General features: G+C 41.3%; 1 long non-coding RNA gene across 1 annotated transcript; it reads left to right on the top strand.

The window, feature by feature from the left end:
- Positions 1-1,236: 1,236 nt before the first annotated feature.
- On the top strand, positions 1,237-2,258 carry LOC110909946. The gene is made up of 3 exons (XR_002575732.2): positions 1,237-1,305; positions 1,700-1,948; positions 2,062-2,258. It is a non-coding gene; the product is annotated as an uncharacterized LOC110909946 (long non-coding RNA).
- Positions 2,259-8,157: the final 5,899 nt, after the last annotated feature.

The following is an 8,157-nucleotide window of genomic DNA, read 5'->3' as shown; positions in this document are numbered from 1 at the left end:
TATGTGTAGTAGACTCGGGATCCAAGATTGATCGTAAGAGTTTTTGTCAAACAAAGGCCATGCTTGGCTAATCTGTTACATCACTTGGTGAAGATAAGTCATTTATGTATTACTTTTGATTTCCAATCTTGGCTAACTTTTTAACTGAGCATGTATTAATGACTTTAATAACTAGTTTTTGATATTGAAAGTGAACTTTATTCTATCATCTCTTCATGTTTCGTTGATTCACTCATTCGTGTCTTTACGGTCTATATAAAGCGCGTTAACTGCGTGAAGGGGGTTAGAAGGGTGGTATGGGTAAAGTTCTTGCCTCGTTCAGTGTATAGATCCTGCGAGGACTTGATTCAAACTAATTAGGACTTTCTTTGAGGCAGATAGCATCAAAATCGGGGCATGTAAGAACGGCTTGAATCCCTTATAAATAAACTACTATTTACTTTAAACCGGCCTTGCGGGACTGTATCTCTACTGACTCTATACAATATGGCCTAGGGTAGCATTGCTTCCAAAAGAGGGATATGCCACATTTTGCATTAATAACTTACTTAATTATCTTCAATAATACGGCTTTGCGGGACTGTATCCCTGCTGACTCAGACCAATATGGCTGAGGGTAGTGTTGCCTCCGAAAGAGGGACATGGCACTATAACTAAGGTAATCTCTTAAAAAACCCAAAGTGAGGAAATCATCAAAGGATACATAAAACATGAGTCGGAACCAAGTGATGCTATCTTGTCTATTTGTTTCTTTATTTATTTAGTTTCTTTATTTTACTTATAAAAAAATATCTTCCATCAAAATTTGATTAGATTAGACGTCAACTATATTCCGGTATTAAAAGTTCTTGTGTCGTTTGGCGACCACGGTATCTTACCATCACTATACAACGCCAACGATAGGTGCACTTGCCCTAGCGTGCTGTAGAGAGTGATAGTGTTATATCGTGTTTTATAAATTTAAAACTTGATAAAAGAGTGAAAAGTACTTAAAAATATATTAAAAATCATACGCACTCCTACACACGTCAGATGCTATAAACTAGAACATTCTAATCAGTTGTTAAGTGATGCCCACCAAATGTTTGATGAAATGCCTTGATCACATTAGCAAATATCTTTTTGTGCAAACACTTGATTTACATGATTAGAAAGCACATATGAATGTATTTGATGGTTAGAATGTTTTTGGAATGTATAGCATGACAACTGATGAGTTCATTGGTATTAAGTGTGAATTCATCTAGTGTAGGTGTAAAAGTGGAAGGATCAAGCACCCAAGGGAAACAAGAATACAAGACCGAGGTAAATCCTCTTAGCTTACACTTCTATATGTAGATTAATTGCAAGTTACTGTATAGTGATTTTACTCGTAAAGAAAGTGTCAAAGTTCTTGTTTGAAAGGAATGCGGGATTACCCAATAGAACGGGTCAATTTAGGTAAGAACTCGATAATGTATGAAAATGGATGGAAACCATGGTGGATCCAGGGGGTGATCTCCATATCATCTTAGAATAAAGATATATCATGTTTTTTTTTATGAACTGAATGAATTTAGAATGATTATGGCATAAAAAAACTCGTATGCAAGGATGTCATATAGATGTGGAAAAATTTCCAATTTTATACTAAAATGAAAATAGTTATGAACCTTGATTAATAAGTTGTTTATTTCTAACTTGTTGTGGTTTCATTTAGTTAAATCATCATCCTAAATATGAGGTCAAGGCGATGGACGAATACACACGTGCTCTTTTGGTTTATCCAGTTAGGTCATGTACATATTCCAAATGTAAATAGTTTTAAAACTTTTGTTGGTATAATGTTATTTAACTTTGTTAACTTTTGGGTTGTTTGAAGATGGATAAACATGTAAGTAGTAAACCTTCTTATGTTTGGATCTTATGAAGTCGTTTTGGGAAGTGTTCAACCAGGTGTTTATGAAAGGTTCTTTTTTAATTTAGATGTATTTTCGTATGATATTCTTTTAAATATGTTTTAAAAGAAAAGGGTCTTACATGTAATATGTACTTACACTACAAGAAACGGTGATGCTGTAGGTGATGTTCCGGTGAAGATGAAGGTGCTCCGGTGAAGATGAAGGTGCTCTGGTGAAGAAGCAGGTGTTTCGGTGATGCTCCGGTGAAGACGAATGTGTTTCGGTGAAGATGAAGGTGTAGGAATCCGTTCGTGTAAAATAAATAAAATCTTTTATTAACTTGAAATACTAGAATAATAACAGAATTACAACTGAAAAGTAAATACAATTACAACTGAAAAAGGGAAAACCAAAGACAGAAAACTCGAACAGACGAAACTGTTCTTGGCTGAGGATCGTGTTAGACACGGGTCCCTTAAAACAAATTGCGTGTCTCCCAGGAGAACACGTTTGTTTCCAGGATACAACAGCCTCAAGCAGTTGCACTGTCGGTCTTGACTCCAACCCGAACGAGTATCTTGCGCCTTGAGAGAAGATAATGAATTCTGTAGAGAGAAGATTGTATGAAGCTTGTGTAATACGGTGTGTCAAATCTGCCATAGGAACCTCCTATTTATACTGCAGGTCTTGAAGAAACTGAAAAACGAATTAAATGGGTGAATTAAACTGCATTAAACATCGTTAATGCACTTTAATTCGTCACTTAATTCTCAGTCAAACGCATTAACTTCGTCAGTTTCAAATGCTGAATGTAACTGCACTGGCATTAACTGCAGCAGAAAGCTTCCGCGCGCGCGCAAGACACACTGCCGCGCGCGCAGGTCTGCAACCTCACGCGCAGTGCGTCCACTTGGCTCACTGCCATGCGCGTGTGCGCCATACTCAATTAGGTCCATGCGCGCAAGACACACTGGTGCACGCGCAGGTTTGCACCCGCATGCGCGGTGCGTCCACTTGGCTCAAGTCCATGCGCGCGTGCGCCACGTCACCTGTGAGCCTATACGAGCGCGCCACACAGTCGCGCCGTATTGGCTCACTCTGGTGCGCCGCGCACGACACAGCAGGATCCATGCACCATGCGCGCAACCGCGCGCCTCCGTGCCATGTGTACTCGCACGCGCATGCGCATGACTGCCACGTCATGCGCAGCATCACCTACCACTTGGTCCTTGCAACCCTTGTGCTCCATCACGTGCGCGCGGTCAAAAATATAAAGGCGGCTCTCAAGCGACGATGCGAAGTGCAAAGTGCGCCATCAAAGCGCCGCATTGCGCCTCATCGCCCACGCCACGCGTGCGCGCGTGCGCGCGTGCGCGCGTGCGCGCGTGCGCGCGTGCGAGTGCGAGTTAGGGTGCTCCGCACCCTTCACGAGGACACTAGTGTGTGCTTCCATGAAACAATAAGGATGGAGAGATCCTACTTAAATACCCCTTTAAGTTCCATCTCTCATCCTATGTGGGACAAGGTGCCACTTTCCCACTTATTTCAGCATTCAAGTTTCAAATACCAAACTTTGAGCATCGATATCTCATTCATCTTAGCTCCGTTTTGGACGTGGTTTAGTTCGTTGCGAAGCCCTTCCAACGTATAACACAAACCCACAAATAAATATATAAAACCCGCTCATTTTATTATATTTATTTTTAGTCCAAAATTAGGAAAAAATCATTTTCCTAACAAAATTTCCAACAATCCCCCACATGAATAGAAATCGATCTATCAAGTTTCAACGATACACGTTCAACAGTTGAGCATTGCAAGATAGGTAGGTGTAACCTTTGAACCTCCTTTTGTGAAGCATACTTAGCCTCCTAGGGTCTTGTAGACGCGGTGTCCTTGAACAATCCCCCATTTATGTAGGCGACAATATACATTCACACAATACTCTCCCTAGTCGAGTCAAGACCTCATGGTTGTGTCCGTTTATGGTCATGGAACACGTTCCTGGTTCTGCGAGAGCTCTAGGATTTGCGCCTCCCCACAAATCCATTCGAAGTGACCCCACTTCTCTCTAACATAGGTGATTCCTCTGAATCATCAAAAGCATCATGGTTAATTTGGATTTCCTCAAAATCCTTAACCTCAACATGCTTAACCTTTCCTTCATGTCACTGATTGGAATGGACTAGGAAGTATACAAACTCCCTTTATTGATTTTTGGGGCACCCCCCACAGTGACTCCCTTTGGGTTTATGATTAAGTTTGCCTATTGAACCTAGATCTTGGGATTTCCAGTCAACTAGGTTAGGTTTCCCTCATATTCCCTTCATCTATGGGCTTTAGTCCCATTCCTCTTGACAACCTATACACCTTATCTGTGCTTAAGCCTTTTGTTAACGGGTCCGCAATGTTCTCATTTGACCTTACATAGTCAACTGAGATAACACCCGTTGAGATAAGTTGTCGTACCGTGTTGTGTCTACGTCGAATGTGCCTTGATCTGCCATTGTACATCATGCTTTGTGCTCTAGCAAGAGCAGACAGATTGTCACAATGTATGCAGATCGCCGTCAACGGTTTTGGCCATCTTGGAATATCTTCCACAAATTGACGTAGCCACTCCGCCTCTTCCCCGCTTTTATCTAAAGCGACGAATTCGGATTCCATCGTAGATCTAGCTATAACCGTTTGCTTGGAAGACTTCCAAGCTATAGCTGCGCCAACAAGTGTAAACACATATCCACTTGTCGATCTATGATCTTTTATATCCGATATCCAGTTCGCGTCAGTGTATCCTTCAATCACTGCTGGATCACGGGTATAATGCAATCCATAGTCTCTCGTGTGTCTTATGTATCTAAGCACCCTCGTGATAGCTTTCCAATGATCCTCGCTCGGATTACTGGTGTATCTACTTAGCCTGCTCACAGCATACGCTAAGTCGGGTCTAGTACATGTCATTAGATACATTAGACTACCAATGATCCTTGAGTACTCTAACTGAGAAACACTCTCGCCTCTATTCTTCCTTAGGCGTTGGGTATTATCAATTGGAGATCGAGCTACACTCGTATCATCCGAATTGAATTTCCCAAGGATCTTGTCCACGTAGTGAGATTAACTCAACACAAGACCATTTTGGGTTCTAGTGATTTTAACTCCAAGAATCACATCCGCGAGACCCATGTCTTTCATGTCAAACCTCGCTTTCAACATGTCTTTCGTTGAGTTGATCATCTTATCATCACTCCCAATGATAAGCATATCATCTACATAAAGACATAAAATCACATAACCTCTTGGTGTGTCTTTAAAATAAACACACTTGTCGCACTCATTTATTTTGAAACCATTGTCAATCATGACATGATCAAACTTTTGGTGCCATTGTTTTGGAGCTTGCTTCAAGCCATACAAATACTTGACCAATTTACATACTTTACCCTTGTTTCCAGGGGCGGAAAAACCCTCAGGTTGTTCCATGTAAATTTCTTCTTCTAAATCGCCATTTAGAAATGCGGTCTTTACATCCATTTGGTGAACTTCCAAATTTCTTAGAGCCGCAATTGCAAGAACCAATCGTATAGAGGTTATTCGCGTCACAGGCGAGTAAGTATCAAAGTAGTCTAGACCCTCCTTTTGTCTAAATCCTTTGATTACTAACCTTGCCTTGTATTTATCAATACTTCCGTCAGCTTTCATCTTCCTTTTGAATATCCAACGATATCCAAGTGGTTTACAACCAGGTGGAAGATCTACTAACTCCCAAGTATGATTTTGCAATATAGAATCAATTTCATTCTTAATTGCTTCTTGCCATTGAGGTCCTTCTGCGGAGGTAACCGCCTCGCGGTAGGCATTGGGCTCACCCTCAACCATGTAGCTCATGAAGTCAGGACCAAAAGATTTTTCAACCCTTTGTCGTTTACTTCGTCTAAGCTCACCCTCCTCGACCTCAGGTCGTTCATGTGTTCGTTTACTTGGTCCTGGTTCATCTAACCATGTAGACGAACTTGGACCGGCTTCATCAACCGCTCTTGATGAAGGTGCATGTGTTTGTCCTAACATAGGAAACACATTCTCAAAATATGAGACGATATTAGAATTTGCCTCCATGATAGTGTGTTTGTGTACATCGGGATTCTTGGATTCATGTACAAGAAAACGATGTGCACTACTTTGATATGCATATCCAATGAAAATGCAATCAACAGTTTTGGGTCCTATCCTAAGAGCCTTAGGAGGTGGTACAATCACCTTAGCTAGGCACCCTCACACTTTCAAGTATTTGTACGATGGCTTCTTTTTTCTCCATAACTCATATGGAGTTTCGTCCCTATTTTTCAAGGGTATCTTGTTCAAAAGATAGTTTGCTGAGAGGATGGCGTCCCCCCACATTTCTCGGTTCATTCCCGAACTTATCAACATGGCATTCATCATTTCTTTCAATGTGCGGTTCTTTCGTTCTGCCACGCCATTTGATTGTGGAGAATAAGGAGGTGTACACTCATGTATAATGCCACTTTTTGTGCACAAATCGCCAAAAGGTGCAACATATTCACCTCCTCGATCGCTTCTCAAAGCTTTTATCTTCTTTTTAAGTTGATTCTCAACTTCATTTTTGTACAAGATAAACTTCTCTATTGCTTCGTCTTTACTCTTAAGTAAATACACGTAGCAATATTTAGTACAATCATCAATAAACGTGATGAAATACTTATTTCCTCCACGCGTGGGAACCGCTTTTAAATCACACACATCAGTATGAATTAAATCAAGGGGTTCAGTTATTCGTTCAACCTATTTAAACGATGATCTCGTAAGTTTGGATTCAACACATGTCTCGCATTTGTGATTGGACTCGATATGGAATGTTGGTATTAAGTTTAATTTAATTAAACGTCGTAATGAATTAAAATTTACATGTCCTAGTCTACCATGCCAAACATTAGAAGACTCAACCATGTAAGTAGAAGTAGAAGTTTCATTCAAACTTTTGTTTTGGTTTACAACCATTACATTCATTTTAAACATACCATTAAGGGCATAGCCCTTTCCAACAAACATTCCATGTCCAGAAAGAACAAAATTGTCCGATTCAAACACTAGACGAAATCCAAACTTGTTGAGCATCCATCCCCACACGAGATTCTTCCGTATCTCTGGGACATAAAGCACATTTGTCAAGGTAAGCTCCTTGCCCGAAGTCATCTTCAAGACGACCATGCCTTCCCCCTTGATGCTTGCGGTAGCTTTATTTCCCATATAAAGCTTTTCTTCACCTGAAGCTTCCTTGAATGTATAGAAAAGAGCCTTGTCTCCACAAACATGGCGGGTTGCACCCGTGTCAACGAACCATCCTTTTGGGTTTTCACCCATTGCGTTGACTTCTTCAATCATAGCCGCTTCCTCGGTTATCATTGCGATTAGAGGCATACCATCCTCATCAACCATATGCGCACGCTCACGCTTAGGTTTCTTGCATTGGTTAGCACGGTGCCCCGTCTCGTTACAATTGTAACAAGTACCTTGGAAAGGCGCAGGCTTCTTTTTCACATCCCCCTTTTTCGGTCCAAGGTTGTTAACCTTTGCTTTCCCTTTGTTTTCCTTTTTACCCTTGCCTTTCTTGCCCTTTGAGGACTCCCCAACTTCCACCATGTTTGCCTTAGCCGAAGCTTGCAAAATGGTGCCTTTTTGGGCCACCCTGTTTTCTTCTTCTATACGAAGACGAAGAACAAGGTCCTCGATCGACATTTCCTTTCGCTTGTGTTTAAGATAATTCTTAAAATCCAACCAAGCAGGAGGTAATTTTTCGATCATGGCTGCCACTTGAAATGTTTCGCTAAGTTCCATTCCCTCAGCGTGGATGTCATTTAGTATAATTTGCAACTCTTGGACTTGGTTCATAACACTCTTGTTATCAACCATTTTGAAGTCAAAGAAACGGGCGACAACAAATTTCTTTGTTCCCGCATCCTCCGTTTTGTACTTTTTCTCCAAAGACTCCCATAATTCTTTGGAAGTCTTGATATTATAGTACACATTATACAGCGCATCCGAGAGACCGTTGAGAACATAGCCTCGACATATAAAGTCCGAGTGCTTTCACGCCTCTACCGCGCTCAGAGCCTGAGCATCGGTCTCCCCTTCTGCTGGTTGGGGAACGGTCTCCGTCAAGAACCTCGCAAGGTTCATGGTGGTCAAGTAGAAGAACATCTTCTGTTGCCACCTCTTGAAGTGGAGACCCGAGAACTTCTCGGGTCATTCAGCATGATTT

The sequence above is a fragment of the Helianthus annuus genome, chromosome 15, assembly GCF_002127325.2.
Source record: "Helianthus annuus cultivar XRQ/B chromosome 15, HanXRQr2.0-SUNRISE, whole genome shotgun sequence".
NCBI lineage: Eukaryota > Viridiplantae > Streptophyta > Magnoliopsida > Asterales > Asteraceae > Helianthus > Helianthus annuus.
Note: the sequence above shows the minus strand (reverse complement) of the source record. Positions and strands in the feature narration are given on the sequence as shown.